The sequence below is a fragment of the Phodopus roborovskii genome, unplaced genomic scaffold (genome assembly GCF_943737965.1).
Source record: "Phodopus roborovskii unplaced genomic scaffold, PHOROB, whole genome shotgun sequence".
NCBI lineage: Eukaryota > Metazoa > Chordata > Mammalia > Rodentia > Cricetidae > Phodopus > Phodopus roborovskii.
Window position 1 is genome coordinate 12,090,643 of NW_026126447.1, and position 20,859 is coordinate 12,111,501.

General features: G+C 35.0%; 1 long non-coding RNA gene across 1 annotated transcript in view; it reads right to left on the bottom strand.

Moving 5' to 3' along the window:
- Positions 1–207: 207 nt before the first annotated feature.
- LOC127224839 (uncharacterized) overlaps positions 208–20,859 on the bottom strand; it is a 235,665-nt gene continuing 215,013 nt past the window's right edge. Inside the window, exon 3 of the long non-coding RNA XR_007834743.1 lies at positions 208–260. This is a non-coding gene — a long non-coding RNA (uncharacterized LOC127224839). The remainder of the gene's footprint in view (positions 261–20,859) is intronic.

Genomic DNA, 20,859 nt, shown 5'->3' on the forward strand with positions numbered 1-20,859 from the left:
GACACTTTGTTAGCATTTGTGTGGATTAAGATATTTGGTACCTAGGCAATGGTTTTATCTGACAATTAGCTTTAAGATTTTTCTCATGTATATACTCTACAAGATGACAGAGGACATCATATATTATTTTCATCATATTGGCATCTTTTTAATCATGCATCATTAATATAATCAAAAACATTTACTCTGTGTACATAGAAAATGTGAATCTTACACACCTTCATCCAAGGCACTTTCTGCTGTGGTCTCAGGACAGGAACCTAATGACAGAAAAAAAATATTAAAAAGGAGATTATGCAATACCAAGACATAAAACTAAAATATGATTTAAACCTTTATCTGTGATTACAATGTATATCTACCTACGTATTAACTTTAAAAGATGTATTATCTTTTGCTTTTTTAATTAAAGTTCAATAACACATAAAAGGGTGAGCCATAAGTATGCTGATCCAGCTCTCACTTTGAACCTCTAAGAAACTCTATTTCTTTATGTCGTAAGCCTTTTTGCCTCAGGATTAAGGGTAGGAGCAGATTCTAATTCACAAATCTGTCAGTTTTATGCCAATAATCATACTTCACACTTTTCAAATGTTCTATATAATTTATCTTCATAATAGTAGGAAGAAGAAACAGGTCAAACAGATTGAATAATAATAAAAGCCTGACAACATTTGCTCATCAAAAAGTGGCAGTGCACACCAATTAAAGCTAACCAGGAGTCATTATCATGGTAATAATGCATTCAAGTTCCTCAATGAGTCTGGAATGAATGCCCAAATAATGGACTTGAATGTATTGTTTAAATGAATTTGGGCACTTTAGGAAACAAAAGATTAAATAGAAACAAATATGCTTATTTTAATTTTATTATTCTTTTAGATTTCTAATTTCCAAATATTTTCAAAGACATACTCCATCAAAGCACATATCTAAATATGAGGACTTGCTTGGCAAATGTGTTGTAACAATTATAAGAACTTTAGTGGAATGTATAAAGGATAAAGAAAACCCATGTTTATGTGTGTTTTGATGACTTATCGACCTATCAACCCAGACATATTAAATAAATACATACATACATACAGAAGAAAGAAAAAGCATTCAGAACACAATAAGCTTTATTATTTATAACAGTATGCTCAAGTGAATATTTTACATCAAATGGTAAATAACGATAGAAACAATTAAAACAGTTTTCTTTTACATTTCATTGTTTAACAATAACCTCATATTACTTTGTTCTTAATGGTACCAACATAGACAATCAAGTCAACTGAACTTAAATGGTAACTAGGTGATATAAATTTCTGTAAAGAACTGATGCAGGAGAGTCTCACAATAGGAAGAAACCAATACAATGAGCATTCTACAGTTAGGGAAATACAGTCAAGATAAAGATGCACAGGAAAGTATATACATATATGAATGCACAGACATGAGAATACACAAATGCACACATATATGCACACACACACACACACACACACACTTTTTGGAATTCTTCACAACAGGGGTGATAGGGTTAAGAATCACTATATATGATGGTGGACAAGGTAGTCGTTTGTCTCATTATCAGGGAAGGGCATTTATGGTAGCCTTTCCACTGTTGCTCAAATTGTTAGTTGAGGTCAGTCTTGTAGGTCTCTGGACATTTCTCTAAAGTCAGTTTTCTCTTCAAACCTATAATGGATCTCTCTTTTATGGTTTCTCTCTTCTCTCTTCTCTCTCTCTCTTTCTCTCTCTCTCTCTCCTCTCACCTATTCCTCCCCTGACCCAATCTTCCTAGTTCCACATGCTTTCTTAATAGAGCCCTCATCTAGCATCTAATGGAAACAGAAACAGACACCCACAACTAAACACTGAGCCAAACTGGAATCCAGATGCAGAGAGGGAGGACAAGACCAGGCTACAGAAACACATAGAGACAGCTGACCTGAACAAGGAGGAGCTAATGGGACACAAGATTGATAGCCTGGGAATCCATCAGGGGACTGACTCAGACCACTGAACATGGGTTTCATCTAGAAGGCCTGGGCAATCTAAGGGACTTCTGAGAGTGCAAATAGGATGTATCCCTGGTGCACAAAAGGACTTTGGGAGCACTTCCCCCATGGAGTGATACTCCCTTAACCTAGAGGCAGGAGAGAAGGCCTAGTCCCTACTCCAAATGACTTGACAGATTTACGTGATCACTCCTGGAAGGCATCACCCTACATGTGGAGTGGGGGTAAGGTGGGAGGGGAGGGTGGTCAGGGCATGGGAGGGTGGGAGAGAGGGGAAAAGGAGGGTAGGGGGAGGGAGGGAGAAAGGGCAGGAGGGAGGGAGAACTGGGATTGATATGTAAATCTTAAAACAAGCAATTCTTCATATTATGATCCTAAAATGGGCAGGGATTATGATTTTCTATACTAGAATAAACACCAATAAAACCATCATTCATAAACACAACACACACACACACACACACACACACACACACACACACACAAGAAAGAATCACTCTTTACATTCACAGCTATATAGAGAAGACAATTCTAGATGAAATTTTTGTTTTATAGTTAAAACTAGAATAGAATGCTTTCTGGATTTGGATCTTTGTTTTTTGTATAGGCAATATGAGTTTTATACAACTTACATCATTCTGTGAAACTCACCTTTCACAGTGAGTTGTTTGTAAATGTTAAATTATTTACCAAAGGTAAATTGCTTAAAATATTATCTGAGACATAAGACACAAGAAGTGGCCAAAAAGTATCATCTCTGAAAAACTGCAAAATGTTGATAAGCTAAAACCTTACCCCCCAAAATTTTGTAATTTAGATTTCTTGATGTACCTTACTCCTCAAATTTCTACTTTACCCTTCATTTTTAGTGTGAAATCGTTCCTTATTATTTTCTTTCTGTTTTGTACAAAATGCCTGAGGAACACAGGCAAGGGGAGAATCTTTTACTTTATGGAAACTGGTGTAAAAATGGCAGTGCTTTTTCCCTTATTTTATTTTGTTGCAATGAAGCTTCAAAATAGACCTTAATAGATATAATTCTGTGTTCAGTGTATATGTGATCTGTACTACTAGAGGAACAGAATGTCCCTTTAAGTGACAGAGATACACTTACCATTCTCTAAATTCAAGAAAGACAACAATCTAAAAGTCTAATGCCTTTGACTGTGCAAGTGAGGTGTCAGGGTTGTATAAAACCATGGAGGTCAGCATCATTGCCAAGCTAAAATGAATTATCATGGAAACATGTGGCACCATAAAGTCAGAGCTGAGCTTAGAAGTATTTAACCAACCTCTAAACACATCAGTTTGGACCCAGAAATAGTCACCACATTAGAGATTGTACTAAATTGTTTGGTGTAGTGTTTGTGATAGGTAGATAAACCGCTGAGAGGCACATTTTATATTAAGAAACAGAACATGTTTTTAAATTTATTTTCCCAAAGATCAATTTATTTGAACTGAAAACAAGATAAAACTGGGCAAATAAACGTCCTCAAAGTTATAGAAACAAAAATAATAACAATGAAAAATGGGGAAAGACTGATAGAAGGAACACAACTTCAATGAAAACACTTCTAAATGTCACAGTGAAATGCAGACACTGATTAACTAGTCGTTTGCATTCTGTGGGTTGCAGGGAAGTTCTTCCATCCTGACTCTATGGAGACTAATTTCTTCTCTCCTATTACCCCAAACATTTAGCAACTTCTGGGCATAATTTTGCTTATCACATAACTAAGGGTGAGTGTTATTGGTACATAGGAGGGTGGTAGGCTACCTGAAAAGGTCTCTATAAAAAATTTGATGAATAGAAAAGAGGTATTTATCCATAAGTATTTGTGTGGTAGTTAAGAGATCCTGCCTCCAGATATGTGGTGGCAAGTTCATTTTCATCCAGCTTTTCATAATCCTCAAAATTTTTGAGAGCCCATCAGTTGCTTATAGTTAGTCTTGCTTGGATAAGCATTTGGACAAAGGATGTTTCAGCTGTTAATCTATTTCATCTCGAAGTGTATATTTTCTTGCCAGTCACCAAGACCTTCCTTCGGTTTGCCTGAAACCTGAAGGTAATTGTGATCCTTTGTCTTCCTCCAAATGTTGCAGAATGTTAGAAAAATTACTCAATTAAATAGTTTTAATTTTATTCTTAGACAGACAGATAGATAGACTGCAAAGACTGCCATTTGATTTGAAATAATTTAAGGAATGGGCAATTTTCTTTTTCATAATTTGAATTATTTTTCATCTGTGCATGTGTTAATGTTTACTGTCAGGATGTATATGTCAGAATATGCCTATAGAAACAAGAAGTTGACCTGGAGTGTAGGACTTTACCTTCCACTTTATTTGAGGCAAGCTCGTTTTGATGCTTATCACTGTGTACACCAGACTAACTGGCATGTGAGCTTCTAGGAATTCTTATTAGAGAAGAACTGGGATTATAGTTACATACTACTGTCCATATTTTTATATGGGTTCTATAAATCTGAATTCATGTCTCTAGGCTTGCCTTGTAGTCATTTTACCCACTGAGCCATTTCTCCAGTGCACAATTAGAAACTCTGACATAATGAGTGGATAACAAATTAAATCATTTTGAGGAAAGTAAAATTATATGGAAATGGTGGCTCAAACCTTTAATCCTACCATTTGAAAAGTAGAGGCAGTAAAATAACAAGTCCAAGATTATCTCTGCTACAAAGAAAACCAAGTTTCAAAGAGTAGATTTCTCTTTTTAGTTTTTTTCCCAAATAAGAAATTAATTACTATCCATAAAATTAATATAGAGTTCCATTAGTATTCATGTAAAAGCATGAAACAAAAAAGAGTTGAACTAAACTAATCTTTAATAGAAACTCAAACATTCTTTAGTAGTTACACCTTAGACCTTTACGTTTTAGGCATTTATCCTTGAATGAGCAAGAATAGGTTTGAACTCTCTGACCACTTCTATGGGTCATAAAAAAAATAAAATAAAATAAAATGACAAGAACAACTTAAGGAAAAGAAGGTTTCATTTTGGCCATATTTCAAATCTACATTTTATCATGGTGAAGAAGTCACAACAACAGTGTTTGAACTGCTGTTCATATTGCATCAGCCATTTATGTTAATAAAAATGCATGTCTGACATAGTTCCATTACAGTTAAGGAAGATTGAGTCAGGGAAACAATAGAGTAGAGCAAGAAAAAAGATACCATAATAGAAGGAGCCATTATAGGTTTGAAGATAAATCTGGCACTAGGGAAATATCCAGAGATCAACAAACAATCTAAGCAATAGTGGAGAGACTATCTCAAATGTCCTTCCCTGATAATGAGATTGATGAATGCCTTATATGCCACCCTAGCACCTTCATCTCCTAGCTGATGGAAGTAGAAGCAGATGTCCTCAGCTAAATACTGAACCAAACTCTTGGAATTTATTTGAAAACAAGGAGGAGTGATGAACAAAGGGATCAAGGCCAGGCTGGAAAAAAAAAACACAGAAACAACTGACTTTAACAATTGGGAGTTCATGGAGTCCAGTCTGACAGCTGGGAAGCCAGCATAGGACCAACCCAGATTCCCTGAATGTGGTATTAGCTAGAAGGAATGAACAGTCTATGTGGCCTCTGGAAGTGGATCAGTATTTATCTTTAGTGTACAAATGGGCTTTAGGAGCCCATCCCACATAGAAGGATATTCCTTCAGCCTAGGCCCTGCCCCAAATGATATGACAGACTTTGAAGACTCCCCATGGAAATCCTCACCCTTCCTGGGGAGCAGAAAAGGGATGGGGTGGGAGGAACAGAGGAGGACGGGAGGGTGCAGGAACTGGGATTGACAAGTAAAACAAGCTTGTTTCAAATTTAAATAATACATATTCAAAAAAGAAATGCAGATATGTACTTTGCTCCCAAAGTGATATAAAACTTTTCTATAATTAGTACAATCAATACAATTGTTCAGTTCTGCTGACTAGTCCAGTTCATACCTGAAAAGGAGAATATAGATTGAGGAAACAGGCTAGAGACAGAAGATAGATTTGGAAGGGCATCCAGTGAATGCTGGGATCTGCCCTAATTTTAGTGATGCTCGAGTTCTTATATATCCAACCAAAAAGGGGAAGGGGAGGCAAAAGGACTTCCTTACTAACGAAACAGGGAACAAACAGAAATAATTACTTCTTTAATTCTCAATGCCTCTAGTTACCACACCTTAGATCAAACCTCCTGTTAGCTGGCCTTAAAAATGAGTATTCTGTTATCTATGCAAGACATCCAGTGACTACAACTTTAGTCAAACATCTTTACTGACAGAGAATCAATTTAAGGAGATATGCTTCACTTCAAGGAACATGCAAATTATTGAATGATATGCATTTTAAAGAGCAAACATATATTTTACATAGCTTCTTTTCATGTGCTTGTGATTAAACCAGAAATGTGTGTGAATATAAAAACTTCATAAATATCTAGATGATCATGAACTGCAATATATTTTAGTAAATAAGCATTAAAACATGTATCAATTCATTGTATTTTTTAAAGTAACCAGGGTGGGGTAATGGTGTTACATGCCTTTAATCCCAGCATTGGGAAGCAGAGGCAGGTGGATCTCTGTGAGTTCATAGCTAGTCTGGTCTGTTCCAGAATAGTTCAAAATATTTCACAGAAAAACCATGTCTCAAAAAGAAAAAAAAAAAAGAAAAAAAAGAAAAAAGGCAAAGGAAATAATTTAATAATAGTAACCAAGTATTTTAATAGACTAGCATTATGAGCCAAGTCTTATTCCTCTAGATCATTTGCCCTACAACTCAGTACCTCTGAATGAAAGTATAGTTAGAAATGATATCATAGGACTGGGGTCATAATCTAATGTGTCTGTCTCTTCCATGGGTCCCCTCAAAGCAGCCATCATAAAGGTCTTAACATTAGAGAACAGGTTTTTCATGGGTCTGCCCTTGATCTATAACAGTAAGTGCCTTTTAAAATTAAATATTAAGGTCTGCCTTGTCTAAGTCATAATTCTTAAAATGATTTATGATGGCAATGCCATGGACATCAGTATTGGGACTGTCAAGCCATAGTATAAACTAAAGCTAGCAATATGGCACTCATGTCCTATGGTGGTTAATAAAACATTTTGAATATTGAATTTTATTTCCTAAATAATTTGCATCTAAAATTAATTTTCCAGAATTGGTAATCTGTAGGGGTGATAAAGACCACCATATAATATGCATTTCAAGAAACGGAGCCCCTTTATGGACCACTTTACTTACCAATAACAGTTGAATAGTGACATGCAAAGGTGTTTGCAACCCTATTATGGTGATGATAAGGCTTGGTGTCCCAGGGCTCACAAACTAGTTTCTTTGTTCTTAAGTAAATTGTGTACCCTCAAGTGACATGAAAGATATCCAAAGAATTCCATAGTTTTCAAGTTAAAACCAAGCAAAATGTACACATTTGAATTAATACTATACTTGGCATATTTTCTTACTTTTTTTAATTTTAGAACCTAGTGGTCCATTCAAATAGGATACTGAAGAAATTAAGAAATGACTTAGCAGTTAAGAGTACTGATAGCATTTCCAGAAGTCCAAATTATATCTTAGCATTCATATGTTGGTAAAGAATTATCTCTAACTACAATCTCAGGGAATCTTACATATTTTTCTTGCTTCTGTGGATACCACATGATGAAGTAACATACATTCAAGAAAAATACTCATATATGTAAACATTTTATAAGATATTGATTCTTTAGATTAAATAAGTAACTAAACTTTTATATACATTGCAAGCATTCATTCATCTAAAGGTGAAGAAATTCTGGCTTTAGACAAATACCAGAGTCTCATTGCATTTCTTCTGTTCTAGGTTTATGGATACACTGGCAAGCCTACAGTCCTATAGAAAAGTTAATCCTGACATTCTATCCCTTGTCTCACAAATGCTTCATTTTTCAAAAAGCCCATACCTCTAACAACAGAAGACAAAAGACAAGTTGAATAGGTTCAGTGCTGCCACTGTGAAGCAACTAACATGAGGCAGGAAGGAGGACACAGGCTCTTTGTTATTTGTGAATGCTTGACTTGGGTTCCAGCTCAGAAATCAGAATGTCCCATAATCATAAATCAATACTAGGCATTAATGAATCTGTCACCTCACAAGATTATCAACTAATTACATCAATAATCGGATCCCATTTTACTTTGTCTTTTTAATTTTAACCACAGAGACTTACCCATGAAGGTCACTTGGTTTATGGTGCTGCTAACAGAGACACATCATTAATGTACCAGTTAAAATATTTCTTTGAAGCTGAGGGCTGGATCTTAGTGAATTTTAAGTCATGTCTTTTTATTTGTTTTGTCTTACTGATGTTATTGTTGTTTGTTTTTACGGAAGGAGATAATACCCAACATTCTAATTTTTTCAGAAATTGGATGGTTTTGAGGAAGGCATTTGACTTCAGTGGCTTTCATTTTCTTCATCACAGAATGGAATAATTAGAAGTTGAGCCTAAAGTTCACTCGTTTCTGAATTCTATCCTGATATTTTATCTAAGTTTTAGCTGGAGAGAAGTGTGATACATCAAGTTTCTCACAGTAACCTGAGGCTAGAATTACTATTTACAATTTATTATTATTATTATTATTATTATTATTATTATTATTATTGCTGTTCCCAATTTTATTCTCATCTCAGGTTATCTTCCATTCTACTACAGGGAGATTAAAGTTAATCCACTCCATGATGTCCTCCTGCCAAAGTCATACAATAGCTTTCTAACATCTATGATACTGTATTCAGTTCTTGGTCTAGGTTCCATTATAGGGAACAAGTGAACATGCTGTAATTCACTTTTGTATTTTTCAAATTATTTTTCTGTTTCTACACTAAATCCCTACTGAGCCTGAGTCTTCTATCTTTAACTATCCTCTCTTCCAGCTTTTTCCTTTCTTATGCCCCAGTATAGAAAATTCTGAAATGTCTTCCACTCTATGTGAGAATTTGGAAGCTCAGGAGTGGTTTTATTTTCTTTCCTTTAAAATTACTTGGAAGTTTCTATGCAGACAGGTTTTGCTTTCATGTCACATCTAGCACCTAACACAATGCCTAGCACACAAAAAACACTCAGAAAATGTAAGTGGGCTGGAAACATCAAAGAATAACCATTATATTTCACCAGCATAATGTATTATAGTCTCTCTTTTAAATCGAAAATGTAATCTATTAGGTCTCCTCACAACAGAGAACCATGCCCATGACTTGAATGATGTTGTTGGCTCAAGCATGTCAGAAGTGGCTTTGCAATAGACACTTGACTATTTAAAAATTACTTTTACTTTCAAAAATCTTAAATTGAAAACAAAACGTAAGATTAGCATAAGGCACCATTTATATCCCCTTTCTAACAACTGCTCACTTCCACTTCACAGCACACGGACAGCAAATCTCATTTGTTAACTAAATAACAGCCAGCTAATTTTAAGCACACTTTTCCCAAGGAGTCAGAACACACTTTCTCCTGTCTTCTGGGTTGAAAGGCACAAATTCAGGCATTCAACTCTAAAAATACTTGTAATGTAGAACATCTGTGCAAGGATGATCTAGGTAGCACTACAGAGAGCTTTATAAATGTGCAGCTTGCCTCATAAAAGTTCACATTCTGAAATCCTTGTGTTTTCCTGTCTGACCTGAACCAGCACAGGGAGTACAGAAGGATTAAACACACTCTTACATCTGGATCTCAGACCTTTTACAGAAAAATAAGATTGTATTTAGGCAAAGGCCAAATGTCTATTTTGATACAAGAAAATTTTCCTAAGAAAAATCTGCTGCAGCTTTTATCTGATATACTCCCCAAACACATATGAATATGCACATATGTGTGCACAAACACACAAAGTTCTAAAATGTATGCATTTTTTTTTCTTTTTGTGGGACACACACTGTTGACTCAAGAACAGAGACAGAGCTACTGTGTCCAGCAGGTTTTTTAGCATACATGACTGCTTTTTGTCAGGTCTCAAATTGGATCTCTTTCTTCAAAAGTGGCTTCAGACTCCCAGTGGCTGCCTGAGTATTTTTCTTTCAGGATTTTGACAACACAGTTGACATGATATGTGAAAATGCACCCCAGTAGACATTTAGGATGTCATACAGATAGTATTTAACATGTATCTTGAAACCATTATTAAAATTATAATTGATAGGCTGATACATTAAAGATTTTCTTAGGGTCTCTGATGGTTTATCTTGGTTGTCAGTTGGATTGGTAATGACATTAACCAAAAGCCAAGCCACCCTGTACAGCCATGACATATTTTCTTGAACACATTATTTGAAGTGGGAAGACCTACCATAGATACAGCTCACAACTTCCAGGGCCAACCCAGATATAAAAATGCAAGAAATAATACCGGAGTTTTTGCATGTTTGACGTCACTCTCACTAGCAAATCATCTGCTTTATTACTCTTGCATTCATTCACTGATGTAATAACTCAGCTTCCGGGGTCTTACAAATGTTAACTAAAATCTATTGACTTCCCAATTATCTTCCATCCCTTTACTGAGCAGCTACCAATGTTTCTGCCTCTCTGAGATAGTCTTGATGGACTACTCAGGTTGTATCATGTAAGTCAGTTTAATAAATCTCCTTCAAGGTCCCTAACTCCTTCAGACCATTTGATAAGCATTTCAACTGTTAATATTGCTTACTGAAGTAAAATGAACGAGTATAAATGTATTGTTAAAATACTAATGGGAACCTTGAAATTTTCAAAATGTAGGTGTTACAAATGTGTTCATTGAGGAAGCAAAATTAGTACTTTTTGTGACTCTCAGTAGACACACATGAAAGCCTAGATTGGGAAATTTTAAAAGTGTTGGATTTGTGCAGACTATTAGTGAAGACCTAAAAGTGTACCAGATAGCTCAGAATTTCAGGTCCAGTAATTTCTTCCATTGACTATGCTGCTGTCTGTTGGCAAAACTTTTGTAATGGCTGAAAATAGCTCTCTGAATTGTACATTAATACTATAAAGACAAGGAAGTTTGCCTCAGAAACTCTACCATTTGAACTATAGTATCCTATCAGCTACGTTTCTGTCATGAACATTCATTATGTAAAAAGTTTTCAGGCTTTGAAATAAACTGATGCCTCAGATACCTGGGAAATCCTCAGAGAATTAAACTATTTTGATGGGCTATTGTCCTGCATATCTGTTGCCTTAGAAGTTCTCTAACACTATTTGGCATGTAAATAATTCATAAATACCTGTTGACTGAATTATATTATTCATGAGCCTGAAATATGAAGTCAAATATTTTTAAGCACATCAAGACAAACAAATTATCTTGAGATTTACTATCCCGTGTGTGTAGTCATCTTAAAAGCTTTGCTTAAATTTCCAACAGGTTAACACTGATGCTTTTCATTTAAAAAGAAAGAAAAAAAAACTAAGAGAAAAAGGATAACATTAAATGTATTATCCTGGCAATAGCAGTTCTTACAGATTCCTTGTGGAAGCCTAGCTCTTCATTTTAGAGTCTGTATATGTTGCATTTCCAAATGATGTTTTTCCCATTATGGGAGACATGTGCCCTGCATTTTTTTTAACTGATTTTCAAAGCAAGCATATAGTACAGTGTAGTGAGAAGCAATTCCAACTTCTCTCTTGCATAAAATATCAGAGCTAATAATTTCACAGGAAGAAATAGAATCTTCTTTTTCTTTTCATTACACTTTGCTTTCAACAAAAGCTTTGTTAGCCCACTGAGTCATGACGAGTAATCCTTTCTGTGCTGGGTACACTGTTCTCCCCAAGGACCTAACAAATTAAAATGTAATGTGCACCAATGACACTGGGAATACTCAAGAATGGGCACCAGTGAGGGAAAGAATCTATAATTAAACTAAAATGCACATTTTAATTATAATTTCATTAAACAGATAGCATGTAATAAAATACAGCTAGAAGAATCCAAAGAACCCCTAGTTATGAGTGTAAGCAAAGTGCCTCACAGCTTGCCCATGGCTCCTTTCTGCTGCAGGCCCTCCCCTCAGAGCTTAAGTTTTTGTATCATTCTAAGACTTTGGAAGCAGTTAAATAATTTCTTTTGCCACTTCATCTAAAACTAAGGTAATTATTCTTCTTTTGTCTTAAAATTCATTTGTTCAAGAGTAAAATTTCCCATGAAATTTATCTGTTCACTACATATACAAGTGGGTGCTGAAGACAACTGCCCAGTCTGTTTTCAGAGGTTTGTAGCTAACCCATGAGTACTTATAAAAATGGGAAGAAAATTCTTTCTGAGTCTCTTTAAAAGATAAACAATAACTTCAAAACTCATAAAATAGGTTACTGTAATTGGCATTAACATGTCACCAAAAATTCACAGCAAGTTAAACTAAGTCCAAACAGTTTACTATAATGTTATCAAAGAAACAATTTACCTAAAAGTAAAATTTCATCTTTGACACAAAATATATTCAGTTTCAAGGGTGATATTCTAGATATAACTGTGCAGGGCAGTAAGCTAACAAATTTAGAAAGTTTTCTTTCCAAATCCAAAGCCTGATAAATCAGAAAATTGCAGAATACATTACAGAAAATGTGAAGTGATAAACATCATTGACAATGTATTATTCAAGCTTGTAAGACTTTTATGGTTTCTGTGGTATCTATAAACTTTCAATCACAGCATCCACAACTAACCATATTTACAACATCATGAGTATTTTAATTCTAACCTTCCAGTTCTTTTTAAGACTTTCTTTCCTCCAGTCTGACCCACTTCTTTCTACGTTTATGGTAAACTTTTATAAGGAAAATCTAACACCAGCCCATCAAACTATCATGACATATATCACCTCAAGAACTTTTAATTAGCAAATCAATGCCCTAATAAACCAGACTCAGGGTAAAATAGTAGTGTGTTAGCAAAGCTAAAATATAAAGAAACTTTTCTGTCTAGTTCATTGCTAATGTATATTTCCAATATTTAAAGATCAGCCATATATATGTATACACATATGTAATGTTACTCTCATAAATTATATTGAGACATTTCCTTAGTTTGAATAATGCCTGCTTTGGCAGAATGAAGATGGGTAGACCTGTGTTAATGATCACTGTTAAGTAATAACTATGTCTAGACAAAGAGCTCTAATATACTCTAGTTCCAGTTGGGTAAAACATATCAGGTGTTCCTAGATAATACAAAGGAACAGAAATGGGAATCAGCATACTTAGGGTACATTCAGTAGTAGACATATACATAGAATGTACTAGGCCAGGGTTTAGTGTGCAGAAGAGGAAAATGAAAGTGTGAGAATAGTAAGAATAATATAAGTACAAAATTGCTGCCCAAGAGCTAGCATTGTAAGTAATATACACAGGAAAAATATCATTGAACAAAAATTACTGGAAGAAATATACTTTCGAAGTATCTTTCCTAACGTATTTATTAGTTACAGAGGAAAATTAGAAATCTACAATTTTGTCTTGATCCAGTCAATGCACCAATACCATGTGCCTCTATAGAGTACTCAGAGACAAATTAAGTACTCTCTCTTAATTGTTCTTGATAACATGAACTTCCGTTTAATAGAAAACATCTCAAACTCCAAATGAGAGGTATTCTTCAAATGAAGAGAAGGGTATGCATCACATGTTTCAAGACCATGGGTTGTATAAGCTTCTACAGAGTTTATGTGCTCATTACCCATATAGTTAATGATTAAAAGGAAACACCAAGGTCATATTTCTTAGTATGGTGGATAAGCAACATTACAGTAATATTAAGTAATCTATAGATAGATCTTACTGAAATCTCACCTGGTTTTCTATGACTATCATTTTATTTTTCCAACACTCACATAGTATTCCAGACATAATCACTATGTATTACTAGTTTATGTTAATTTCATCTAACTATAATTTTCTGTCTGTTCTTAACTATTCATATTTTAAATGCCATTATACTAAAGCCTAAATTAGGTAGTTATAATAATGAAAGTAACACATTTCAAATACTATCCCTCAGCTGCCAAGCAATTCTAATGTCACCATTTCAGTAATTTTACATACATTTACTATCATAATTTTCCCCTCTAAGCAGATACTATTATCCATTTTTGTTCATATTTGTGAAAATATGAACAGTTATTAACTGATTGCTACTGTATTCCTTGGGATTATAAAATATAAAATGATCACAATGCCCCTGTGGTAGGTTGAATGTAATTGGTCTCCATAATCGAACAGGGAGTGGCACTTTTAGGAGGTGTGGCCTTGTTGGAGTGGGTATGGCTTTGTTAAAGGAAGTGTGTCACTGTGCTGGCATGCTTTGAGATTTCTTATGCTCAGGATACCACTCAGTGTTTGAGTCAACTTCCTGTTGCCTGAATGATGTAGGATTCTCAGCTATTCCCCCAGCACCATGTGTGCTTGTATGCTGCCATGTTCCTCATCATGATGATAATGACAGAACCTCTAAAACTATGGGTCAGCTCCCTCAAGTGAACATTTTCCTTATAAGAGTTGCCACAGTCATAGTGTCTCTTCACAGCACTAAAACCCCAAGCTAAGACAGAAATTAGTACTAGGTACTGGGATATTGTTGTGACCATGTTTTTGTTTTGAGGAATTTGGACTTTGAGTTATGAAAGCAGTGGGCATACCAGTAGGAGCATTAAAGACAGTGGTGCTAAGAGTTATTTGAAATGTTTGGTTCTCATTCAAGAGGTTTCAGAGAAGAAGAATTTTAGTACATTGCCTAGAAATTGTTCTTGTGATATTTTAGTGAAGAAAGTATCACCCTCTTGCCCTTGTCCAAAGAGTCTGTCTGAGACAACCTACTATAAACTCAAGACAGCCTACTATAGACTCTGTCATGTTATTAGTGATAACTCTAATGAAAATTTATAATGAAGAAGTGCAAGCCAAGCAAGGTAAATTTCAAAATAAAAATTTTGAGGAGAAAAAAGAGCACCAAGAAGTGAAATGGAGCTTAACCCTGTGTTCAAGAAGATAAATGGATTGAGTAAAGGGAATGGTGACCTCAGGGCATGATCCCACCCAGCTAAGTTTTCAGTTTGGGAAAGGGAATTAAAGAAAAGCTTAGAGCCAGGTGTGTTGGTGCACCCTTTATTCCCAGCACTGAGAAGGCACAGGCTGATGGATCCCTGAGTTTAAGGTTAGCCTAGTCTAGAGAACAAGTTTAAGAACTGTCAAGCTTAGGCAGTGAAGGAAAACAGAAAGCTGGTAAAGATGTAATTAAACAAGGGAGCCATGTTCCACCCATGGTAAGCAGAAGAACTTGGCAGATTCAGTCACATGTGAAGGGAGAAGTCATTCTGTATATATGTTTCTCATACTGGTTAAGGAATAAAGCACTGTTGGCCAATAGGAAAGCAAGATAGGTGGGACTAGGAGACAAGGAGGATTCAAGTAGCAGGGAATAGTCAGTATGGGGAGACTGAGAGAATAGAGGTCCTGTCCCACTCTCCAGTAAGATGAGACCACATGGAAATACTTAATAGAAATGGGTTAATACTTAAGACAGAGCTAGCAGATAAGAAACAAGTAACTACCCAACAGCATTATATAAAATACAGAGTCTTAGTGTGTTATTTGGGACAGGCATGGCTGTGGGAACAGCAGTGGGGAAAACCTTACTTGTTATATATGGCGCCGCAATGTGGCTAATAAGAACTTCCACTTAAAATGTAACAAAAGCTTAAAAAAGGGTTTTAGAAACAGAAGAACAAAGACAAGCAAGACTTCTTGCTAACAGTATTTTTTTGGGTTGGATTCTGTTTTGCGTGAGACAAGCAAAGATTTACACAGCTCCTTTAAGGGAGGTTTCTTGACTCATCAGAAGCGGCAAAAAACAGCACAGCTTTTAAGAAGCTCTGCTAACAATTCATTGGTGTGTACAAGACATACATGGCAATGGCAGTGACTACATCTCCAAGCCAGCAGCATGCTTCTGGATGGCAGCATAGAGCAAAGCAGTGAGCACAAATTTCAGTCCTGGCTGTAAAAGTACCTGCCACCATCTCTGAATGAGGCCTAGTTGAAAGGTACTTCCCTGAAGCTGTGAAGTTGAAGCCTGAAATGACTTGGAGAACTCAAGATATTCAAGATGACAGAGCACTGGGGTATCTCTCTAGGAGAGATGCTAACAGGGTATGGAAACAGCCAAAGAGAGAGAAATGTGTTGCAATCAACAAAGATGAACTGAGTCAGAGATATGAAGAGCATTTCAATATAAGATATGAAAATACAGAGTTTGGAGTAAGCCCAGCTGGTTTTCAGACATGCTGTGATTCAGTATTTTCTCACTATGTTCCCTTCTCTACATTTAGGAATGGTATTTGTATCTTAATGCCATTATATGTTGGAAGTATGTGATTTGTTCTTTTATTTTGATTTTATAGTGAATTACAGTTAAGAAACTGCAGGAATTGTAAGAGAGAATTTAGATTTTTAAACACTGTTGAGACTGCAATAGTTAAGATAACTTTTGAAGTTGGAATAAAAGCATTACTATTGTTATTAGTTTATGGAAGCAAGGGAGTGGAATGTGATAGCTTGAATGTAATTGTCCCCATAACCATATAAAGAGTGGCATATTTGGAGGTTTGGCTTTGTTGGAGTAGGTACGATTTTGTTGGACGAAGTATGTCACTGTAGTGGCAGGCTTTGAGGTTTTCTACGCTTAGGATATTTCCCAGTGTTTCAGTCAACTTTCTGCTGCCGTCTACATGTAGACATTTCAGCTATTCTTCCTGCACCACATCTGCCTGTGTGCTGCCATACTCTCTGTCAGGATGGACTAAGTCTCTGAGACTGTAAGCAAGCCCCCTCAATTCACTTCTTTTCCTTGTAATAGTAGCAGTGACCATGGTGTTTCTTCACAGAAATAAAAACCCTAAGACATCATCTACCTATACAAAAAAAGGAAATAGAGAAAAGAAATTTTGTAATTTATATTACACATGACTATTCCAAACAAATAAAAGCTAAAATTATTTTGCAAGTATTAGTATATGTTTGTACATTTTACAGTTACATTCATGCTTGAGAAAAAATGGCAGATAACCTGTAGTCTTGTCAGAAGGGCAGATTAAAAGAAATTATCACATAAATGAGTTTGTATTGTTTTAGAGTATGTATTTTCATTGTTTTGTCTTCTGAGGCAGATGTTACTGTGCAGCATTGGGTGACATTTAATGATCCTCCTGTCTCTGCCTCCAAAGTGAGAGGATTATAGTAGTATATAATCAGGATCAACAATAACAAGGATTCTCCAGCTATGAATTTTTTTTAAAAAAGAAGACATGCCAGAATCCTCTAATCCTCCAAAACATTATAGAGACAGAAGTAAATATAGTAGGAAACCAGGTTTGACAGAAGCAATCAGAATGCCTGTCAAAATATCATTGATTTGACAGCAGACCAAGAGATTGCAATCTTAATACTAATCTTATTAACATTTTAGTTACAAAATTTGTTTTCTTTGTTTATCAAAATAGATAATTTTATAAAATATTTTCTTTCAGTGAGAGAACAGATATTATTGTATTATTTGTCAAAACAGATGTCAATAAAATAATACATGTTATACCTAAAATGCTATGGTCTCATCACTAAGTGGAAGTGCACATGCATATGATATATTGAAGTGAGGCTGCTACATAATGACTGTAACTTCTGTTTGTATTTAAGTTGAACTTATTATACTCTGACTTTTCTGGTTTGCGGATAAATGGCTTAGTATAATGAGAGACACATTCAGAAATAAATGTTGAAATTTAGAATTTAAGGCGTTGCCATGCCAATTTTCTGGTAAATTTTGTCACAGATCATTTCAAATTCTCTCTCTCTCTCTCTCATATGTATGTATGTATGTATGTATGTATGTATGTATGTATGTATGTATACTTTTCATGAAAAGAAGGCAATTTGGCAACATTACAGAGGGAAAAAAATAAAGAGTTTTGTTTAAAATATCAGGTAAACATCCAGTAATATAGGAAAAGAAGAAAAAAGAAAGCTATTACAAACGTCAAAGACAGAGAAAAATCAAAGATGCAAAATAAATGAACATCCAGGAAAATTTTAAGTTTAATAATATATATCGCTTTTGCATTAGCAGTAATCTATAACTAGAATTACAAAGAAACTAAAAAATTATAAATCTTAAAACCATCTCTTTTTTATTATTTTATGTTCATCTCAAAGGCCAGAGGAACAGAATAATAAAAGCTGGTCATAGTTTCTGTCATAAAGAAGTAGCACTAAAATTTTATAAAATAACTAATTAAGGAACATTAAGAGGTTGTATTTTAGTCCCATAGATCAAATGCATAATTTTAATTATGGAATAAAAAGCATTTAGTCAAAGATGGGGAGATTAAAAAAATAACATCTCAGTAGCCTTAGGGTGGGGTACACTTTATAGAATTTAGGCAGTGTTATTAACTGCATTTGTCCATATTTTATATAATTATCCCTTTTTCCATCCCAAAGTGGTGTTCAAAATGAGCAGGATGTTCCAGCAATGTCTCTTCTGTTCTTTCATGTCTGCACTGAAGTCACCATTAAATATAAAGTAAAAACTTCAAGGAAAACCTTTACATGGATAATGGCTTTAGTCAAAAGTCTACAGAATATCACTAATGCTTTTGTGGATTGGTTCATTTCTTGGCTGAATTTATTTTACATTCCATCATTTTGAAGAGACCTGACAGAATAGGTGCCAATGAATGTTGTTTCTGTTGGCTGGATCCCAGCACATTCTCAATGTTATTTATAGCTAGCCTTTAACATGATTATTCTGTGTTTGGGCTTTCATGGCTCCAGTTCTTCTTAAAAAGAAATTGTGTGTCAACATTGACAGGTTAGCTTTTATCCTTCGTGGGACAAACCTTCATACAAGACTAAGGTAAAATGCATACAGCAGAATGATGGCAACCATTGGGGTTCTTTTAAACACGCACAAGATATGCAGTGATCACCAAAAATGCTCAGAGAGGGTCTAATGAACACAAGCAGGAACCTTTGAATTTCAAACCATTTCTTCCTCTTTATGGTGTCTCTGTCATGAAGCTGAACATGTTATGGCAGAGGGTGGTTTGTTTCATCTCAAAATCCTTAAAACCTCTTCACCCATCCATCCTGTTTGTTTGCTTGTCTTGTTTTGTTTTTAATTATTAAAAATCTTTCTGGGTACATAAGGTTCTGTAGGGGTAAGTAGAGGGTGGGGGGATGGGAGAGACTAGAAGGTAAGTGGAATTGGAAATAGAATGCATGATGTGAAATTCCCAAAGAATCAAGAAAAGGAATATATTAAATACAAATTAAATTATGTTTAAAAATCTTATAATTAAACAAAGCCTTTGATGCTCACAACAGGGCAACAGGGGCATAAACTATCTCCCTAGTCTGCCCTTCATTAATGGTGACTTTTCTCTTGAGAGCTGTGTGTGTTATTCTGTTGTTATCAGTAGATACTATTCCATTTGAAGTACTTATGTATACCATTTTGCTAAATAGTAGGACTATACAGAAATCACACAAACTATTTGTCCATCCAATTGGATTGTAATCTATCTCCTGTTCTTTTCCTAAGATCGTTTAATGTATTTGTTCAAACTCATTGTGTGCTTCACTTTGGTCTAAAATGTTACTGAGTGTTACAGTATGAGATAAATAAATTTTGGAAGAACAGAGAGTAAACAAGTTCTTCTACATATGGAAAGTCACTGCCTACCAAGCATGCCTCCATCAATCTCTGTGGGTCATTTTATGTCCAGAAAACTGAGCATTGGTTACACAACATGGATTTAGAAAGGAAAAGGAAAACATCTGCTGAATGCAATAGATGTTAATTTTCAATAGTTCATAGTAAACTATATTACAGATATTCTACAGAATTTCAAATATAAAATCTTATTACAGATTTTCTTCTTTGGGGAGTTTTCTTTCCTTGTAGCTTTATTAACACTATATGTTGCAAGAGACATATAGATTACCAGCTGAAATTTAAAAGACTTAGTTTTCTGTTATAAAAATACCTGTAGTTAATTGTGATAGTTGTGAAGCCGAGTCACAGTTTTAAAAATTAACAGAGTAGACTAGAGTTCTTGCAAACTGCACGCATTTGTTCTATGAGAGACTCATAAGATCATAGAACCATAGGCTTTGTGCTTTTTAAAGCCCAAATGGACTTTAAAGATGATAAATGTGAGGAGTTTGTTTTGAACCTGTGCAATTACAATAATGACCTTTAATTCTTTCCTAATGGCCTAGATGGAATTAATTGGTTATTTCAATACTGGGGCTCATCTTCTCTGGAATTTTAAAAGATTCCCTAATGGGTTCCATCAAGCTTATTTAAAGCGATTGGAAAGCAGTATTTTAAGAGCCCCACCATTCTTCGTCTGCTCTTCCTTTCATCTTTCCTCCATGTTATTTGTAGAGAAGAGCCCAATTTCATATCTTTGCAATTCTGCAGTGGTCAAGCTGTCATTTAGATCTTACTGACAGTATATTAACCATGTTTCCTTTATGGAGAAATATGTGGGCTTGTGAATCCGAAATAGTTCCAAAAACAGAGAAACTGGTTTTCACTTACGGGAAATTAGAAGTCTACATTTTCTATATCACTGCCATGCTGCCACCTCCTGGCTATCTTGAAAGATCTTTTCTTTCTTTTTTTTCTTTTTTTCTTTCTTCCTTCCTTCCTTCCTTCCTTCCTTCCTTCCTTTCTTTCTTTCTTTCTTCATTCCTTCTTTTCCTTCCTTCCTTCCTTTCTTACTATGATTACAAACTTGAAAAT